The 21,020-nt window shown below is 40.2% G+C and overlaps 1 long non-coding RNA gene across 2 annotated transcripts in view; it reads right to left on the reverse strand.

Moving 5' to 3' along the window:
* LOC122699836 overlaps window positions 1-21,020 on the reverse strand; it is a 74,882-nt gene that overhangs the window by 6,536 nt on the left and 47,326 nt on the right. For both annotated transcript variants that reach the window (XR_006342689.1, XR_006342688.1), the window contains 3 exons: window positions 9,621-11,792; window positions 6,746-6,795; window positions 2,279-2,321 (listed from right to left, as the gene is read on the reverse strand). This is a non-coding gene — a long non-coding RNA (uncharacterized LOC122699836). The remainder of the gene's footprint in view (window positions 1-2,278; window positions 2,322-6,745; window positions 6,796-9,620; window positions 11,793-21,020) is intronic.

The raw sequence follows: 21,020 nt of genomic DNA on the forward strand, positions 1-21,020 counted from the left end.
AAAACACCTGGAAGAATCTTAAATGAAGTATCCAGGCAAGAATACTGGAATAGGTAGCCATTCCCTTCTCCAGGGCATCTTCCCAACCCCGAGATCAATGCCACATCTCCTACACTGCAGACAGATTCTTAACCATCTGAACCAACAGGGAAGCCTTAAACGAATGGTATCATTTTAAAAAGGCAATTCAAAAAGGCTACATACTGTATGATTCCAATGATATGACATTCTGGAAAAGGCAAAACTATGCAACAGTAGAATGTTCAGTGGTTGCTGGGGCCTGGGGGTTAGGGAAAGGATGAATAGGTATAGAGGATTTTGAAGGCAGTGAAACTATTCTGCATGATACTATAATGGTGGACACATGGCATTATACATTTGCAGAAGCCCAAAGAATTTACAACACCAGAAATGAACCGTAATGTACACTATAAACTCTGGGAGATAGTGATGTGCCACTATAGGCTTATTACCTGCAACAAACGTGCTATTTTTATGCAGAATATTCATAGCTGGGGACGCTGTTACTATATGGGGCATGTACTTCATGGAAAGTCTCTCAATTTTTTTGTGATTCTAAAACTGCTCTAAAGGTCTTCGCTGGTGTTACGAATCCACCTGCCAATGCAGGGTACACAGGTTCAACCCAAGGTCCAGGACGATCCCACATGCCAAGAGGCAACTAGGCCCATGTGCCACAACTACTGACCCCACGTGCCCTACAGCCCGTGCTCTGCAACAAGAGAAGCCACTGCAATGAGAAGCCAACGCACAACTAGCCAGTAGCTCCACGCGCCACAACTAAAGAAAGCCCCCGCACAGCAGCAAAGACCAACTGCAGCCCAAAATAAAAATTTTTAACAAGAGTACAGAAGATATAAAAGATGTGAACAACACTACCAACCATTTACTTAACTGACACTGAGGTAACACTATACCCAACATTCTTTTCAAGTGCAAACTATGGATTCACTAGATCAAACCATATGCTGTGCATAACAAGTCCAATAAACATCATTTGAAGGCTTATCAAATATGATCAACAACAATGGAGGTAAGTTAGAAAGTAACAGTAGCAATACGATTTCTAGAAAAGTTCCAAATATTTAGAAATTAAGGAACATATCTCTAAATAACCAATGGGTCAGTAAAGAAATCACAAAGGAAATTAGCATATATCTTGAAATAAGTAACGAAAATATTATACATCAATTTGTGGGATACAATGAAATAGAGCATTGAGTAAAATCTATCATTTTAAAAAGAATAAAAATTTAAAATACTATGCTACCTTAACACAGAAACATAGCAAATTAAACCTAATGTAAGCAGAAGAACAAAGATAAAGAGCAGAAATCACTGAAATAGAGAAAAATCAACAAAGATAAAATTGGTTCTTTAAAATGATTAATAAAATGATAGTCCTCTAGAAAAACTGATGAAGAAACTAAAAGAAGACACAAAATATCAATGTCTGGACTGAAAAATGTATCATAAGATCCAGCATATTTTAAAAGGAAAAAATTATAGTAAGTGCTAATTTGAGTAAGTCCTTGAAAAAGCAACTTATCAAAACTGACCCTGAAGTAATTGAAAATATGAGTATTTCTATATCTATTAAATTTAAGCCTTTTCACAAAGAAAACTCCCTAAGTTGGCTTCACTGGTGTGGTGAGTTCTACCAAACATTTACGGAAGAAACATTACAAGTGACATACCAATCTTCCAGAAAATCACACAAGAATGTGCCAGTACTAGCTTGATACCAAAATCAAAGACATTTCGAGGAAAGGAAACTACAAACCAAACTGCCTCACGAACAAAGACATTAAAAGCCTTAGTATTAGCAAATTAGATTCAGCACTGTAATAAGCCTGAGCTAGGAAAGTTTATCCCAGGAATGCAATTTGCCAGAGTTTGTTTCATTTTTTTTTTTTTTCAGGAAGGAGGAAAGAGGTGATATGGGCAGTCTTAGACTGTTGGTGGGAATACAAATTGATAAATCTTTTCTAGGAAATAGCTTTCCAAAATATATCCAGTAATAACAACAACAACAGAGCTATCAGTAATGAACCACTTCATACTATGTATTCACACACTGGACACTACATTACCCACTCATGTCATTTCATTTTCACAACAAACTTCAAATAGTAGTTTCTTTTTTATTATCCTCCTGATTTTAAAAATTAAGATTAAGTAGAGGAACTGAAATTCAGACCCAGGCAAACTGATTCCAGAGCCTATGATCTTCATTAAGTATATATTTATAACCTACCTCAACAGTTAAATGCACGTCATCTTCAACCCAAACAGAAATTCTAAAAAGAAAAAAAAAATTCTCTCATTTAATAAAGAAAGAAAAAAAAAAAGAAATTTTAAAAAGAGAGAGAGAGAGATGTTAAAACATAACTGAAAAAGGGAAGAGGTATGCACAAAAATTATAACATTATATTTAATAGTGAAACTTACATACCCATCAATATGGAACTGGTTATATCAATTTGGTTGATATATCCATTAATATTACATAGCCTTTTAAATAATGGCATAGAAATTTACTGAAAATATATCCATATTACTTCTTAAAAACAAGTTACAAAGTTTACTATGATCTTATTTATATGAAATTTCAGACCCACAGTATAGGTGTATATATGTATGGTGAAATGATCGAAAACATTCACAACTTGCATTAGCATGAACCAAGTTTAACTCTCTTTGACATTTTTGGATTGCTTGAAATTTTGGCAACATATTTTTAATGAAAGCCTATGACAGCATGAATTTTGGATTAAGAGTTCAGTTCATATCACAGCTTGTGCTGGCAATTTTTAAAAATCTCTCTTAACATTCAGATTCTTCACTTATAAACAAGACAGTAACATCTAACACATATACCTCTTTTGAGGCATAAATTGTATCTATAAAGTGCTAATACAATGTTCTGTAAATGGTAAATCAATTTGCCTAGAAAAGCTTTTCACACAACCTAGCTGAATTTCCAAACAAAACTTGAACAGCTAAGGCTATTAAAAACTTCCACCAACCCAGATTCCCAGACACAGAGGTCAAGTAAAGCTAGAACAACAGAGTATTTCTTGCCCTGTAGGAGAAAGATCTCCATAGGCAGCTCAAAATATACAAACCTATACCTGCTCTGAAACAGAGTAATGTGGGGCTGGTGCCACTGAGGAACACTCTGACAATTTTTTGGCTCATCTGTTCCCGTAAGTTGTCTATTACAGCTGAACAACGTGTGTTCCTGTATGCTGTTAAGTTACCTAAAATATCCACATCACACATATGCCCAATAATGCAATTTCCGGAGTATGTAAATTTAGCAATTTTAATAAGCACCAACAGATCCTGTTCCTCAGTAACCTGATGCAGTGTAAGAAGACAGCACAACCATAAAAGAGAGACATCTAGACACTCAGTGCCGAAACGGATTAGGAGCAGTGACAGAGCTACACACTGGTCTCTCTCCTTAGTCAAAAACTCTCATTAAAATAAATGAGCCTGCTCATTTGAGAAGGAAGGAAAAAACAAACGTTTGGGGCATCAAGTTGGAAGAGCAGTTCAGTTCCTGCTCATCAAAAGGAATAGAAATCCTTATCCTCCAACATCCACAGCTACAGATCAGATTCAACCAATCTCTCCTTATTAATGTTCTTATTAAATGTATTCTGTCCATCTGTGTTCAAGCTCATCTTGTGCATTCTGAAACATGATTCTCTTTTTCATGTATGAAATAATTAAATTTGTTTATCTCCCGGCTAGCACCGAGCTCAGTTGAAAGTAGAGGATAAAGATTTTGCTGATGGTGTTGTGGTCAACTAGTAAATTTAAAATTCTCCTCACACAGTTAACATTCTGGCTATCTGCTGCTCTTCCTTTATTTCTAATCCCAAAGCTTCCGGTGCTCTTCACATGATTTGGTGCACTGCCGAGCACCACGGAAGATCTGCTTGCAACGTAAGAACATGTGGAGAAATTATGTGTTTTTGTCACACCCTATTAAACGGTATTCAAAACACAATGCCCCAGAAACTAAATTGATTGTAGGTTTTATAACCCTTTTCAGGGTAATGGAAACAATTCAGGACCATGAAAGAAAGCATAGCCAGCGCAGCTGTGGGAATCTTAAGACTGCTCAGCTCAGCAGTTCTGTCCTGGCTTTAGTAGTTGGATTCCAATATTCTAGAACTTTGACAGATCATTCCACATTAATAGCTACAAAGTTTTCCACATTTCTGGTAAAATAAGTGTTTCTCTTGACTGACTCTGAATTGTGTTTGAGGCTGGAAAATGTCCACAGGTATGAAGACAGTTGCAAACCACTATGATATTATTATGTGTGTAATATTTTTCTGCTCTTTTTATGTTCCCAGCCCCAGCATTATGGTCAAAGCTCAAAAACCAGGAAGCACCAAGTTAAGAGAGACACTGCTTTTCTATTCCTTTAGGTCTCACATTGGTGTGACTCTTCCAGCTGTGGATAGAAGGAAATACTTCAGCTGCAAGCCCATGATTCAGTGGTAACGGAATCGCAGGGCTGGTTTAATGTGTTTAAAAGGAGTATGTTCTCTCTCAAGGTGACCAGTAACCCCTAACTCCCGAGCCGCCTGGCAAAGCAATGCCTTGATCCTGTCACCTATCATAAATGATCACTCACTCAGTCATTACCTGCACTGCATGCTGCTCCATCAGAAAAACATCTGTGAACATTATTTGACAAATTGATTGCTAAATGAGCCATTAGCTGAAGGGGCTTTCAGATTGCCTCTAGGAAGCCAAGTGAGGCTGCACAAGAAAAACGCTTACAGATGCAAAGCAGCGACTACCCAGGGAGAAAGAACCCTGGTTACCAGTGCTCCAGGGAGGGTGAGGGGACCAGTGTGGGAAAGGGGGCAGAGAAGTGGCCATAAACCACCTCCTGCAAAGAAAATCCACCTTGTCTAAAGGAAGCTGTTTATTAGAAGCAGTAGTAAAACTGCTTAATACCCCCCCAGGCCTCAGGGGAGAAATCTAAGCCTTTGTGAACCGAGAGAGAGAGAAACGTCGCCAGTGGTGTGCTTGTCAGGAGAGGTAGGAAAGCAACCTTACTCATTTCACCAGCCCTGCTTGCCAAGAGCCCACAGGTGGGCAGTTTCCTATTGTTCTGACAGACAGCCAGATACCTCAGTTTAGCATTCATCCTCTCCTCCCGCGAGCGGGAGAAAACAGCTGTCTCCCTGGCTCAGGATACAAGGAGTGGAGAGACAGGAAGAGAGAGACAGAAGGAGACGCATTCTTCTCTATTAGCATAAGGGGCAAGGCTTTGTTTGATTCATCACTGAAAACACATGGTCTTCCTGGGAAATGCATTCCATGTGAGTAGTTTCCTCACAGTGGCGCCAAAAATAGCCTTCACACGGTACATTGAAACTTAAAAGTAAATAAACGCAGAAAGATGCCTACATTAAATTATGTCAGACCAGTAAGAAGTCATCATACACAAAAGCCCTTAAGGAAATGCCTTTTATAAATCATGCGGGCTTCATGCTGCTGACAGATGTTTGTGATTTTAAAAATATATCATAATCCTTGAAAAAAGAAAGAAGTTATTTTGATCCAAACGATGTGTTTTCCTGTCTCGTGTGGAATGGAAGCTATTCCAGTGCCAAATTCCCTCAAGAGGAGAAGGAAAAGCCCAGAGGACTTAAGGAAAGCCAGATGCAGTAGTAGCTGGGAGACCTTCAGACTGCAGTTCTAAGTTTCCTTTGGGGGTGATATTAAAGGCTCGTGGTAACCGGCTGAGGCAATGTCACTAGGTACATTCCCGTGACAGTCATAAGAACCAGACATCTGTGCTGAATCTATGGCTCGCTGGATTGAAAAGTTGTTGAATACCAATAAAATCTATGCCGCTGATATTTACAAGGGAGAAAACGCGGCCATTACCACAATATATGAAACTTGAGAACCGCTGGCTCTCTCCCAAAGCCCAGGTATTTTTCTAATAAAATAAGCCATGAACTTCAAACAACTCTAAACTCGACATTAGGGTACAATCACAGACATAACCCCTTAGGCTTACACTGTAACACACTAACCCAATCCTGTAATAATAACACAAGCCAGAGGGATTGAATTACCCACCAAACCAAGCCAATTCTAAGTTCAAAGCAGAGGGTCTTCCATCCAAGAGCCTACTTTAGGAGCAACACAGTTTAATCCACTTACTTCCTTTACCAAACCGAAACATTACAATTCACATGCCTGATAAATATATTCTTAAGATTTCACGTACTTTTTTCCATGTTCCGTTGAGAGAGCAGAGACAAGTCCTTCCACCGTTCACACAGACAGGGCTCAACTGGCTTGCTCTAGCTTTGCTGTCCAAGTCAATAAAGCACCAGGTGGGATGAGGAGAAGAGGTGAGGGTCAGCATAAGCAAATTCTACTTCAGTTGTTGAACTAACCGTCTTAAGCCCAAGATGGAGCTGCTTCTGCCCCGGGGCCCACGTCACCAAACACTTCGCAACACGTGTAAATGCATCACGTGACCAAAAACGCACGCAGCCTACGGCGTGAGCCACCCCCCAACGCCAAGCCAACTTCGCGCCTTCTCACTTCAAGCAACTACGTGACCGCGTGGCCCCAGCCAATCAGATAGTTTCTATTTGTCTCCTAGCTGTTTTGTATTCCTTACCCTGTTAAACCTGGAGAAGGAAATAGCAACCCACTCCAATATTCTCACCTGGAGAACCCTGTTAAAGCTTCCCGCTTTCCTCTTCATCTTGCAATTCTCTGAAAAAAGAAGGTTGTCCGCGACGTGAAGTGTTAAGTAAAACATTTTACATCACCTAAATTGTCTTCCCCTTTCTTTTTTTTTAAACAGGGAGAAATGTTGATTCTACGTCTCCTTTGAATCTTCCAGGGGATTGTATTCCTAATTAAAGGGAGAGAAAATCTTTCCACATAATGCGTGTCTCAGATGGAATTGTTAGATTGGTTAAAAGAATGTAAATTATGAAAAAGAATGATTGCTAAATATGCCATTGAATCGTATGTGGTACTTTCTGAAATGGAAGCATTTTCATGCTTTAAAACATTGAGGCATTTCTTCTTTTGGCTAACGTGGAGTAACAGGGACCATATACCTTCTCTTACAATTAAACATAAAATGGAGATTGCACTTGAAAATTCCTTGAGCAGACAGAACCATTTAAGCCATGTAAACAAAACTGAACATATCTTATTACATGACCATTAAGTGAAACCTCTTATTACATGAACATGTTATTTCTTATAAATGCCACATAAGACAATAAATGCCGTAAATGACAATCATAAAAAAAATTTAAGTCATCTTCCTAAAAATGAAATGAGGTAATCACTTTTAGGGCCTCCCTGCTGGCTCAGTGGTAAAGAACCTGCATCTGCCAATGCAGGATACATGGGTTCGATCCCTAGGTGGGGAAGATCGCATGGAGAAGGAAATAGCAACCCACTCCGGTATTCTTGCCTGGAACAATCAGAAGGAACCAGGCAGACTACAGTCCATAGGCTAGAGTCCATGGAGTCGCAAAAGAGTTGGACAGGACTTTGGGACCAAAACAACAACAAAACAATAAATCACTTTTAACCTATCTCCTCTGATCTGGAAACCCTGGTTGTAATAACCAATCACTGGAAAGAGTAACAGCTTCCTCATTTTCACTTTATAAACCATCCTGTTACTTCAGCCCCTGAGCTTCAGATCAGTCTTTGACTTTGAAAGCTCCCAGTTTACAAACTCTTCTTATATGGACAATAAACTCTTACTAAGTACTATCTATTGATTAGTGGTTTTAATTTCGCTATTCCTGGATTTTTACAGTTTCTGGTATCAGAAGAAGGACCCAAGGAAAACTCCCAAAGATTCTGAGGACAGTGAGTAACTAGGTGTCAATATTCACAGAGCCCACTGATTCACTGCTTTCTCTCAGATCCGGGAGTTCGAGGGTCTCTCTTGGATCTGAGCTCCACTCTCTGTGCTCTGCGCTGTCTGACTTTATTGTGCATACCTGTATTTTGTTTGGTGATACTTCTTAGTAAGTCTTCTTACTCTGTTCCAAAGAGAAGAAACGTGATTGCCTGTGGTTGGTAACAGCTGTTGGAAAAAGGGCCCCTCATAGTTAAGATGGTTTAGGGATACTAAAGGCAACATGGGTTCCACCTGGTAAAAAACTCTGCCTCTCTCAAAAACTGCTTCCTATAGGTATAACCACTGAAGATCAGGATATTGTGTCTTTTTGGAAAATGGGTAAACTTTTGGATCATTCGGAATTGCAGTGGCCGCTTTGGGGGAACTTGGACTTAGAAACTACTGATGAAGGGGCACCCTTTAAAAGAGAAAATCTTAAACCCCCTTGGAGACACTGGAATGCATTCTTTGATTGGTATAAGTGTGTGCATGCTCAGCTGCGTCTGACTCCTTGTGATCCTATGGACTGTAGCCTGCCAGGCTCCTCTGTCCATGGGATTCTCCAAGCAAGAATATTGGAGTGAGTTGACATGCCCTCCTCCAGGGGATCGTCTGGACCTGAGGATCAAACCCACCCATGTCTCCTGCATATCCTGCACTTCAGGCAGTTTCTTTACTGCCGAGTCATTGGAAAAGCCAATTATTAATACAGATGCTTTTAAAAGAAAAATGACTCCAAAAATAGCTTATCTAAAAGAAGACTGCCTTAGGTCTTAGACCTGATTATATCTGTTTTTGTTTTTTGGGTTTTTTTGGCCACGCCACACAGGATGTGGAATCTTAGTTTCCTGACCACATAGGTGCTACATGCCTATGTGAGTGACCCCCAATAAAATACCTGGACACAAAGGTGAGCTTCCCTGTTTAGCAACACTTCACATGTGTCACAAATCATTGCTGGGAGAATCAAGCATGCCCGTGTTCAACTCCACTGGAAGGGGATACCTGGAAGCTTGTTTCTCCCGGATTTCACCCCTGAGCTTTTTTCTTTTGCTGATTTTGATCTGAATCTTTTCTCTGTAATACATCACAACTGTAAGTATAAGTACCTTTATGAGTACTGGTGAGCCATCAAGCCTGAGGCTGATCCTGAGACCACTGATGGAGAGGGCCACAAAGATATCTCCTCATTCAACCAGATGGCTCTCCAAAAGTTTGTTCTTTAATTGCTTATTCATTCTTCAGAAAATACTTGAGTCAAAAAAACAACAATAAAGGGTGGTTGGTTTTTCAGTTGCTTAAAAACAAACAAAACCACCCTCACTTAAATCATCGTGAAGTAGAAATAAAGCCAGTACACACTTACTTTTCTAAATTGATCCACTTGCCTTTCACACTTACGTTGTTACACTCCTTACACACTTTGTTCTCTAAATGTGTGTGTGTGTATGTGTGTGTATATATACATATATATATATATATATATATATATATATATGTATGTATGTATATTGGCTACACCAAGGATTAACAAGGTAACGTCAGCAAGTTTGTCTGGAACCCTAAGCTTCTTTTTTTAAATCTTCTTTACAACATAATTTCTTTGGGAAAATAGATCCTATAACAGAGAGGCAGAAAGGAATACAAAAGGTAAAGGAACACTTACCTCCACATACTCCTTCCACTGCAAATTTAATAACTTCTGGCCACTCAGCACCCATCATAAAGGAACTCTCTCACTTTTGGAGGAGGACTTTGATGGTGAAGGACAGAGATACCTGGCATGCTGCAGTCCGTGGGGTTGCAGAGAGTCGGACACAACTTAGCAACTGAACAAAATAAAAATAAGGCTGCTGATCACCACATCTTAGCCTGCCCAACATCAAAGGTGATCAGTGAGCAAGAAATAGAATTGTCTCTCCACATCTTTCTTCTTCATGCCTCCAAAACATATTCCTTCCTCCCCAGGTTAGGCTGGGCCTAGGTTAGTCATTCTTATGTGTTAAGTCAGATATTTGAGGGCTTCCTGGTGGTTCTGCAGTAAAGAAACTACCTGCCAATGCAGGAGACTCAGGTTCGATCCCTGGGTCAGGAAGATCCTCTGAAGATGAAAATGGCAACCCACTCCAATATTCTGTCCTGGGAAATCCAATGGACAGAGGGGCCTAGCCAGCTACAGTCCATGGGGGTCTCAAAAGAGTCAAACATGAGCCAAGGGATAGAGGCAGCAACTAGGAGCTGAAAAAGGCAAGGAAACCTGTTCTCCCCTCGGAACCGCCTAAGGAACCAGCCCTGCTGACACTTTTGACATTAGTCCAGTGAAGCTGAGTTCAGACTTCCGACTTCCAGAACCTTAAGAGAACACATTTACAGTGTTGTAAGCAGCTAAGTTTGTGGTATTTGTTATAACAAGTGTAGAAGATGAACCATATTCATGGACTGAAAGGTTCTTCTCTGTGGAAAGAGGCATAAAATTCTATTGGGGATGGGGAGATGAGGGCTCTTATGCAAATACATAGATTAACTTCATTCAAGAGCTATTTTACACACAGCCTTCCTTTCGGAGCCCTTATCTTAAATTAGAGGGAAAATATCACAGCAAGGAAAAAAATAGCATTTGGTAAATTTTTTAAATTATAACTTATCTTAAAGATATTTGCCATGGCTAGAGACAGTCCTTGTGAGGTAGTTGGCCTTTAAATAGAGAAAATAATGATCCAAGTTTCAGATTCCTGCATTAGGTTTTATTACATGCAATGTCTGGGTTATATTAAACTCCTGGAAATCAGGGTTTATAATAGAATGGCTGACATACCCTTAACGTTAATAGCCTTTCCAAGTACAGCAATAGTGAGCATTACTTTTTAATGTCATAAAATGATGGTTAAAACACTACAGAATTTTCTCAAGACAGATAAGCAGGTGTTCAAGAGAGCAGAACTATTTAAACTTCATTGATTTATGGTCTATCTTATATCGAAGGCCAATAGTTTTATTGAATTCCCATAGTAGATACTCTGAACTTAATTTTCTAAAACAGTAGGGCTATTTCAGGACTCCCCATATATATTAAATTCTTCATTTTAACACTTGTGCTTCTGTATTTTTAAAGTTACTAGGCATAAGGAAATAGAAGCTGTAGCCAAAAGTGTCAGTTTTTCTGTGTTCTGTCTTTATTGGTTGACTTTTCAAAGAACATTGTTTGTAATAAAACCCAATGCATAGCTACTAAATCATATAATCTAGGAACACAAGCCCCCGACTAATCATTTAAGCTACACAATATTTCTGTCATCCTTTAACACTGTGAATATGATATAACTTCTTATTTAGTGTGAAAGAATGTCAAGGCATTTATCATCACTCTTTCCCTCCCAGTTGCTCTCTCAACTCACCCCTAACCCAGTATCTCCAATCTTTATGCTGCCCGCCAGAAAGTAAAGTGGCTATCAGAAAAACCCCAATAAACTATCAAACGTATTATATGATTTGTTAACATTTTCTGCTGGTTTACATAAAAATCAATATTCTTATAACTGTAGGACCCAATCCTAATGATTTAGTGAAACTGATATTTACTGTGGAATCAAATAGAAATACCATTGGCTATAAAACTAAGTAACATTAGAGAAAGCTAGAAGCAAATTATGTGGATACCAAAGCATCTGAAATCCCAACTTATCTTTAGCACTGACTGTAATAGCAATAAATCGCTCTTGAGAGGAATTCTTGGAGGATGAGTCAGGCAGTGTATGAATAAACTCATGGCTTATACTACATTATTAACTCCTTGGCTTTCCTCTCTGTTTCCAGGATCTGGTAACAAAATGAGTCACACCTAGGAAACAAAATTGTGTTAGAAGCATGTCAAGAAGAAAATGACAACACATTATCAAAAACTTAAAAACTTATCCAGTAACAGTTCAGGGAACCTTAGAACCCATCTGATTTGATTGACATATTTAATGTAACTTCTACACATGTGAATAATTTTGTTACAATCAAAGAACATTAGCAAAGACATGTCCCTTTAAAAATAGATATGGGATGGGGAGATAAATTAGAAGTTTGGGATTAACATATACACACTACTTTACATAAGATGTATGTCCAACAAGGACCTCCTATATAGCTGCTGCTGCTAAGTCACTTTAGCCATGTCCGACTCTGTGTGACCCCATAGATGGCAGCCCACCAGGCTCCTCTGTCCCTGGGATGCTCCAGGCAAGAATACTGGAGTGGGTTGCCATTTCCTTCTCCAATGCATGCAGGCATGCTAAGTCACTTCAGTCATGTCCAACTCTGTGCGACCCTATGGACAGCAGCCCACCAGGCTCCTCTGTCCATGGGATTCTCCAGGCAAGAATACTGGAGTGGGTTGCCATTTCCTTCTCCATCCTATATAGCGCAGGGAACTATACTCAATATTTTATGATAACCTAGAAAGGAAAATTTCATTTTATTCACTTCAGTATTCTTGCCTTGAGAACCCCACACAGTATGAAAGGCAAAAAGATATGACCCTGAGAGATGAACTCCCCAGGTTGGTAGGTGTCCAATATGCTACTAGAGAATATTGGAGAAATAGTTCCAGAAAGAATGAAGGATGAGGCCAAAGCAAAAGCAACACCCAGTTGTGGATGTGACTGGTGATGGAAGTGAAGTCTGATGCTGTAAAGAACAATACTGCATAGGAACCTGGAATCTTAGGTCCATAAATCAACATAAATTGCAAGTGGTCAAATAGGAGATGGCAAGAGTGAATACGGACATTTCAGGAATCAGTGAACTAAAATGGACTGGTCTAAGCGCATTTAATCCAGATAACCATTATATCTACTACTATGGGCAAAAACCCTTAGAAGAAATGGAGTAGCCCTCATAGTAAACAAAAGGGTCCAAAATGCAGTAAATGGATCTCAAAAATGACAGAATGATCTCTGTTCATTTTCAAGACAAACTATTCAATATCAGAGTAATCTAACTCTATGCCCCAACCACAAATTTTGAAGAAGCTGAAGTAATTCTATGAAGACCTACAAGACCTTCCAGAACTAACATCAAAAATGATGTTCTTTACATCACAGAGGACAGGAATGCAAAAGTAGGAAGTCAAGAGATTTCTGGAGTAACAGGCAGTTTGGCCTTGGTGTACAAAATGAAGCAGGGCACAGGCTAACAGGGTTTTGCCAAGGGAACGCACTGGTCATAGCAAACACCCTCTTCCAACAACACAAGAGAAGACTCTACACATGGACATCACCAGGTGGTCAATACCAAAATCAGATTGATTATATTCTTTACAGCTGTAACTGAAGAAAAGCTCTATAGAGTCAGCAAAAACAAGACCAGGATCTGAGCTGGCTCAGATCATGAACTCCTTATTGCCAAATAAGGACCTAAATTGAAGAAAGCAGGGAAATCTACTAGACCATTCAGATATGACCTATAAACCAAATTCCCTACAATTATATAGTAGAAATGACAAATAGATTCAAGGGATTAAATCTGATAGACAGAATGAAGAATGATGGATGGAGGTTTGTAACACTGTACAGGAGGCAGTGATCAAAACCATCTCCAAGAAGAAGAAATGCAAAAAGGCAAAATGGTTGTCTGAGGAGGCCTTACAAATAGCTGAGAAAAGAAGAGAAGCAAAAGGCAAAGGAGAAAAGGAAAGATATACCCATCTGAATACAGAGTTCCAGAGAATAGCAAGGAGAGATAAGAAAGCCTTCCTAAGTGATAAATGCAAAGAAATAGAGGAAAACGAAAGAATGGGAAAGACTAGAGATCTCTTCAAGAAAATTAGAGATATCAAGGGAACATTTCATGCAAAGATAGGCACAATTAAGGACAGAAATGGTATGGACCTAACAGAAGCAGAAGATATTAAGAAGAGGTGGTAAGAATACACAGGAGAACTACACAAAAAAGACCTTAATAACCCAGATAACCACAATGGTGTGACCACTCACCTACAGCTAGACATCCTGGAATGTGAAATTAAGTGGGCCTTAGGAAGCATCACTATGAACAAAGCTAGTGGAGGTGAGGAATTCCAGCTGAGCTATTTCAAATCCTAAAAAATGATGCTGTGAAAGTGCTGCACTCAATATGTTAGCAAATTTGGAAAACTCAGCCGGGGAGACAGGGTTGGAAAAGGTCAGTTTTCCTTTAAGTCCTAAAGAAAGGCAATTCCAAAGAATGTTCAAACTACCACACAATTGCACTCATTTCACACGCTAGCAAAGTGATACTCAAAATTCTCCAGGCCAGGCTTCAGCACTACGTGAACTAAGAAATTCCACATGTTAATCTGGATTTATAAAAGGCAGGGGAAACAGAGATCAAATTCGCAACATCCGTTGGATATTCAAAAAAACAAGAGAGTTCCAGAAAGATATTTACTTCTGCTTCATTGACTATGCTAAACCCTTTGACTGTGTGTATACAACGACTGTGGAAAATTCTTAAAGAGACTGGAATACCAGACCACCTGACCTGCCCCTGAGAAATCTGTATGCAGATCAAGAAGCAACAGTTAGAACCAGACATGCAACAATGGACTAGTTCCAAATTTGGAAAGGAGTATGTCAAGGCTGTATATTGTCACCCTGCTTATTTAACTTACATTCAGAGCACATCGTGAGAAATGCTGGGCTGGATGAAGCACAGGTTGAAATAAAGATTGCCAGGAGAAGTATCAATAACCTCAGCTATGCAGATGACGCCACCCTTTATGGCAGAAAACGAAGAACTAAAGAACATCTTGATGAAAGTGAAGAGGAGAGGGAAAAAGCTGGCTTAAAACTCAACATTCAAAAAATGAAGATCATGGCATCCAGTCCCATCACTTCATGGCAAATAGATGGGGAAACAATGGAAACAGTGACAGATTTTATTTTTGGGGGCTCCAAAATCACTGCAGATGGTGACTGCAGCCATGAAATTAAAAGATGCTTGCTCCTTGTAAAAAAAGCTATGACCAATGAAGACAGCATATTAAAAAGCAGAGACATTACTTTGCCAACAAAGGTTCGTCTAGACAAAGCTATGGTTTTTCCAGTAGCCAGGTGTGGATGTGAGAGTTGGACCATAAGGAAAGCTGAGTGCTGAAGAATTGATGCTTTTGAAATGGGGTGTTGGAGAAGACTCTTGAGAGTCCCTTGAACTGCAAAGAGATCAAATCAGTCCATCCTAAAGGGAATCAGTCCTGAATATTCATTGGAAGGACTGATGCTGAAGCTGAAACTCCAATACTTTGGCCACCTAATGGGAAGAACTGACTCAATGGAAAAAACCCTGATGCTGGGAAAGATTGAAGGAAGGAGGAGAAGGGGATGAAGAAGGATAAGATGGTTGGATGGCATCACCAACTCAATGGACTTTAGTCTGAGCAGGCTCCAGGAGTTGGTGAAGGACGGGGAAGCCTGGAGTGCTGCAGTTCATGGGGTCACAAAGAGTTTGACAGGACAGAGCAACTAACTGAACTGAGAAAGGAAAAGAATCTTAAAAAGAATAGATACATGTATGTGTGTAACTGAATCATTTTGCGATTCACCTGAAACTAAAACAACATTGGAAATCAACTATAGTTCAATTACATTTTTTAATTAAAAAAATAAAAATATGTCAATATAAAGTTGTTTTAAAAGGCTAGGTCTGAAGCCAGAGTGTACTCTGATACTCTTTCAACAAAATCACTTTTATTATTTAGTCAAAATTGGTCTGCTTCACTGAAATTTATCATGTTTCATTCAATTCCAAATGCCAAGGAATTGGATTGAGAGGGAAGCCTCCATTTTTTAAATAAATAAAAGACACACAAAATGGTTTGTTTCTTTTTAGCCAAATCAGTAAAACATAGAGATTATTAACTTATACACAATATTATTTTCTTTGTTTATAAGATTGTGTTTTCTGATTTTTTTATTAGTTGGAGGCTAATTACTTCACAACATTTCAGTGGGTTTTGTCATACATTGATATGAATCAGCCATAGATTTACACGTATTCCCCATCCCGACCCCCCCTCCCACCTCCCTCTCCACCCGATTCCTCTGGGTCTTCCCAGTGCACCAGGCCCGAGCACTTGTCTCATGCATCCCACCTGGGCTGGTGATCTGTTTCACCATAGACAGTATACATGCTGTTCTTTTGAAACATCCCACCCTCACCTTCTCCCAGAGTTCAAAAGTCTGTTCTGTATTTCTGTGTCTCTTTTTCTGTTTTGCATATAGGGTTATCGTTACCATCTTTCTAAATTCCATATATATGTGTTGGTATGCTGTAATGTTCTTTATCTTTCTGGCTTACTTCACTCTGTATAATGGGCTCCAGTATCATCCATCTCATTAGGACTGATTCAAATGAATTCTTTTTAATGGCTGAGTAATATTCCATGGTGTATATGTACCACATCATTCAAACAGGAGTATGATCAATCAGAACTTTTCTTCTATAAAAAATGGCCGGTTGTTTGAACAAATTCCCCTGCACTTATTTTTCATTTTCTTTGCCAAGTGGAAGGTATGGAACAATGAGATGACTGAAGATCAGAGAAGCTAGAATTCTAACCCTCTTCTGTGGTTGGAAAACCCTGCAATAAGGCCAGTACTTTGCCATATAACAAGAGTAACTGTGACCTGACTTGAGTTATAACAACTTTTCTGAAATTAACACCCCGTTCCTTGACAGGTAGTTTCTATATTCAGATTTCCTAAAATAATCCTACAGCTTCCAAATTGTGTTTGGACACTTTTTGACAATAGAGAGTTTTCCAGTTTAGAGAACTTTCAACATGCCTGTCCTCTGAAATAAAATTTCTGACTTTGATCATATACAGTCTCTTATTTCTTTAATGTGGAGTTATTAGGAATGGGAGAAGGGTTAACTTATCATTTTGTTTTAAAAATATAGATAAGAAAATAATGAATAGCCACATCTATAGTATTTTTAATTTGAAGATGTCAGGAAATTATGTAATAATTCTAAAATTAAATAGTGATATTATATGCCTGTGCTTTTAAAAATTATAATTATAATGTTGTCCCTGATCTGTACTAATTGAGGTAAATTTTAACTGCAATTATGCAATAAGAATTACTTTGTTCTTTGGTATCCTTATCTAATATTTCTAAGACAGATGGATAGATATGGATATAAAAGTATTATTATTAAGTAATGGTTGTCATTTGAATCAACTGGTTGAGAAAGAGTATAATATTCCTCTAAAAGAGATAACTACTTTTTTTTTTTCTTTTTTTTAGGAAACTATCCTAACAGTCTATTAGCATCTGAAGCATCTGCCCACTGTGAGTAGTGTGGGGAGTGAAGCATTCGGAGGTATCCACCAGTGCTTTGGGCTTTCCTGGTGGCTCAGATGGTGAAGAGTCTGCCTGTGATGAGGAAGACTGCTGTTCGATCCCTGGATCGGGAAGATCCCCTGGAGAAGGGCATGGCAACCCATTACAGTATTCTTGCCTGGAGAATCCCATGGACAGAGGAGCCTGGCGGGCTGCAGTCCATGGAGTCACAGAGAGTCAGACATGACCTTCACTTTCACTTTTCACCGGTGCTTTAGGAAAGGAACTGGGACGCTGAGAGGGAAACTGGAAGAAGTGTCAAGAAAGAAGAACCCTTACAACATGGCAGAGCCAGGTTATACAGTACAGGGGAGCACGCGGGACTTTAGACACATCTCCAAGAATAATGTTACAGTTAACATATTATTGATGGGGGGGGGGGGTGGGGCAAAAACTAATGCCTGTGGCTGCAATAGGTTTCCAATCAAGAATGTGTTAATAGGGAGGAGCCAAGATGGCGGAGGAGTAGGACGGGGAGACCACTTTCTCTCCTACAAATTCATCAAAAGAATAACTGAATGCAGAGCAAACTTCACAAAACAACTTCTGATCGCTAGCTGAGGTCATCAGGCACCCAGAAAAGCAGACCATTGTCTTCGAAAGGAGGTAGGACAAAATATAAAAGATAAAAAGTGAGACAAAAGAGCTAATGACAGAGACCCGTCCTGGGAAGGGAGTCTTAGGCGGCCTTGCTTGGGCTAGGGTCCGGGCCTGAGTGCCCTGAGGACAATCGGAGGGAGCTTCTGTGAGGTGCCAACTTGAACTGTGGGAGACCAAAAGAGAGAGAGAAAATTAACCGGCCAGAACACACTGCCGGCCGTTCGCAGAACAAAGGGACGGAGAAAGTCCCGAGAAGAGCTCGCAAGCTGCGGACCGGCCCAGCCCCGCCGGAGGCAGGAGGCAGGGGGGAGGGGAGGGTCGAGGCGAGACACAGGGCGCAGGCACCCGACCGGCGCGGGCGGGGACTGGGGCTGGGGACGCAGAGGGCGGAAGGCGCGCGCGCCCGACTGGCGCCAGCGGAAACTGAGACTGGGTCCGCGGAAGGGAGTGAGTGCGCCACACCTGGGGATAGTGCGCCCATCAAGCCCCTCGCTGCCTGGACCGCTCTGACGGGGAAGGCACAGAGAGCAGGCGCAGCTTTTCCTTCCGCGCTTTTGTGTAACACCAGAGGGCTGGAACCTAGCGCAGCGCGGGGCGCGCTCCATATAGAACAGCCGGGAGCCTGAGCAGCGCAGACGGAGAAAGCAGCGTCAGCCCCTCCCGGCAGCGCCAGCCCGCCCCCGCAGGGCCAGCCCCTCCCCGCAGCGTCAGCCCCGCCCCGCAGCGCCAGCCCATCCCCGCAGCGTCAGCCCCTCCCAGCAGCGCAACGGAACTAGCTACCTGAATAAGAGTCCACCTCCGCCCGCCTGTGTCAGGGCGGAAATGAGGCTCAGAAGAGACCGGCAAACAGAAGCCAAATAAACAAAGGGAACCGCTTCAGAAGGGACTGGTGCAACAGATTAAAATCCCTGAAGAAAACACCGACTTCACTGGAAGGGCCCTGTAGATATCGAGAAGTGTAAGCTGGAACGAGGAGCTATCTGAAACTGAGCCGAACCCACACTGACCGCAACAGCTCCAGAGAAACTCCTAGATACTTTTTTTTTTCTAAGTAAGGAAAAAAAAAAAATTTTTTTTTCTTTTTATATTTTTTTTTTTATTTTTTCTCTTTTATTTTCCTTTAAAATTCCCTATTACTCCCCCATTACTCCTTAACTTTCATTTTCATAGATTTTTACGATTTTTTTAATTAGGGGGAAAAAAAATTTTTTTCTTTCTTTCTTTTTTTTTTTGTTTTTTTTCTTTTTTTTCTTTTTCTTTTTTTTTCTTTTTTTTTTTCCATTTTCTCTTTTATTTTCTATTTTTCTTTTTCTCTTATTTCTTTTAAAGTCCTCTAGTACTCCTCTACTACTCTTCATTTTCATTTTCACTACACTATAACCTTACAAAAAAAAAAAAAAGAGAGAAGCCCTATCTTTAAACCGAAGATTATTCTCTCCCAATCTTGACTCTCTGTTTTCTACCTCAGAACACCTCTATTTCCTCCTTTCCCCTTCTCTTCCCAATCCAATTCTGTGAATCCTTGTAGGTGTCTGAGATACGGAGAACACTCTGGGAACAGACAGCTGCGTAGATCTGTCTCTCTCCTCTTGAGTCCCCCTTTTTCTCCTCCTGCTCATCTCTATCTCCCTCCTCCCTTTTCTCCTCTTCATGTAACTCTGTGAACCTCTCTGGGTGTCCCTAATGGGGGAGAATCTTTTCGCCATTAATCTAGAAGTTTTATTATCAGTGCTGTATAGTTGGAGAAGTCCTGAGACTACAGGAAGAATAAAACTGAAATCCAGAGGCAGGAAACTTAAGCCCAAAACCTGAGAACACCAGAAAACTCCTGACTACATGGAACTTTAAGTAATAAGTGACCATCCAAAAGCCTCCATACCTACACTGAAACCAACCACCACCCAAGAGCCAATAAGTTTTAGAGCAAGACATACCACGCAAATTCTCCAGCAACACAGGAACATAGCCCCGAATGTCAACATACAGGCTGCCCAAGGTCACACCTAACACATAGACCCATCTCAAAACTCATTACTGGGCACTCCATTGCTCTCCAAAAAGAAGAAATCAAGTTCCACGCACCAGTACACTGACGCAAGCTTCCCTAACCAGGAAACCTTGACAAGCGAATCGTCTAACCCCACCCACTGGGTAAATCCTCCACAATAAAAAGGAACCACAGACCTCCAGAATACAGAAAGTCCACTCCAGACACAGCAATCTAAACAAGATGAAAAGGCAAAGAAATACCCAACAGGTAAAGGAACATGAAAAATGCCCACCAAGTCAAACAAAAGAGGAGGAGATAGGGAATCTACCTGAAAAAGAATTTAGAATAATGATAATAAAAATGATCCAAAATCTTGAAAACAAAATGGAGTTACAGATAAATAGCCTGGAGACAAAGATTGAAAAGATACAAGAATTGTTTAATAAAGACCTAGAAGAAATAAAAAAGAGTCAATTAAAAATGAACAATGCAATGAATGACATCAAAAACACTTTGGAGGGAACCAAGAGTAGAATAACAGAGGCAGAAGATAGGATAAGTGAGGTAGAAGATAAAATGGTGGAAATAAATGAAGCAGAGAGGAAAAAAGAAAAAAGGATCAAAAGAAATGAGGACAACCTCAGGGACCTCTGGGACAATGTGAAACGCCCCAACATTCGAATCATAGGAGTTCCAGAAGAAGAAGACAAAAAGAAAGGCCATGAGAAAATACTCGAGGAGATAATAGCTGAAAACTTCCCTAAAATGGGGAAGGAAATAGCCACTCAAGTCCAAGAAACCCAGAGAGTCCCAAACAGGATAAACCCAAGGCGAAACACCCCAAGACACATATTAATCAAACTAACAAAGATCAAACACAAAGAACAAATATTAAAAGCAGCAAGGGAAAAACAACAAATAACACACAAAGGGATTCCCATAAGGATAACAGCTGACCTATCAATAGAAATCCTCCAGGCCAGAAGGGAATGGCAGGACGTCCTGAAAGTAATGAAAGAGAATAACCTACAACCTAGATTACTGTATCCAGCAAGGATCTCATTCAGATATGAAGGAGAACTCAAAAGCTTTACAGATAAGCAAAAGC

This window comes from Cervus elaphus, chromosome 9, assembly GCF_910594005.1.
Source record: "Cervus elaphus chromosome 9, mCerEla1.1, whole genome shotgun sequence".
Lineage (NCBI taxonomy): Eukaryota > Metazoa > Chordata > Mammalia > Artiodactyla > Cervidae > Cervus > Cervus elaphus.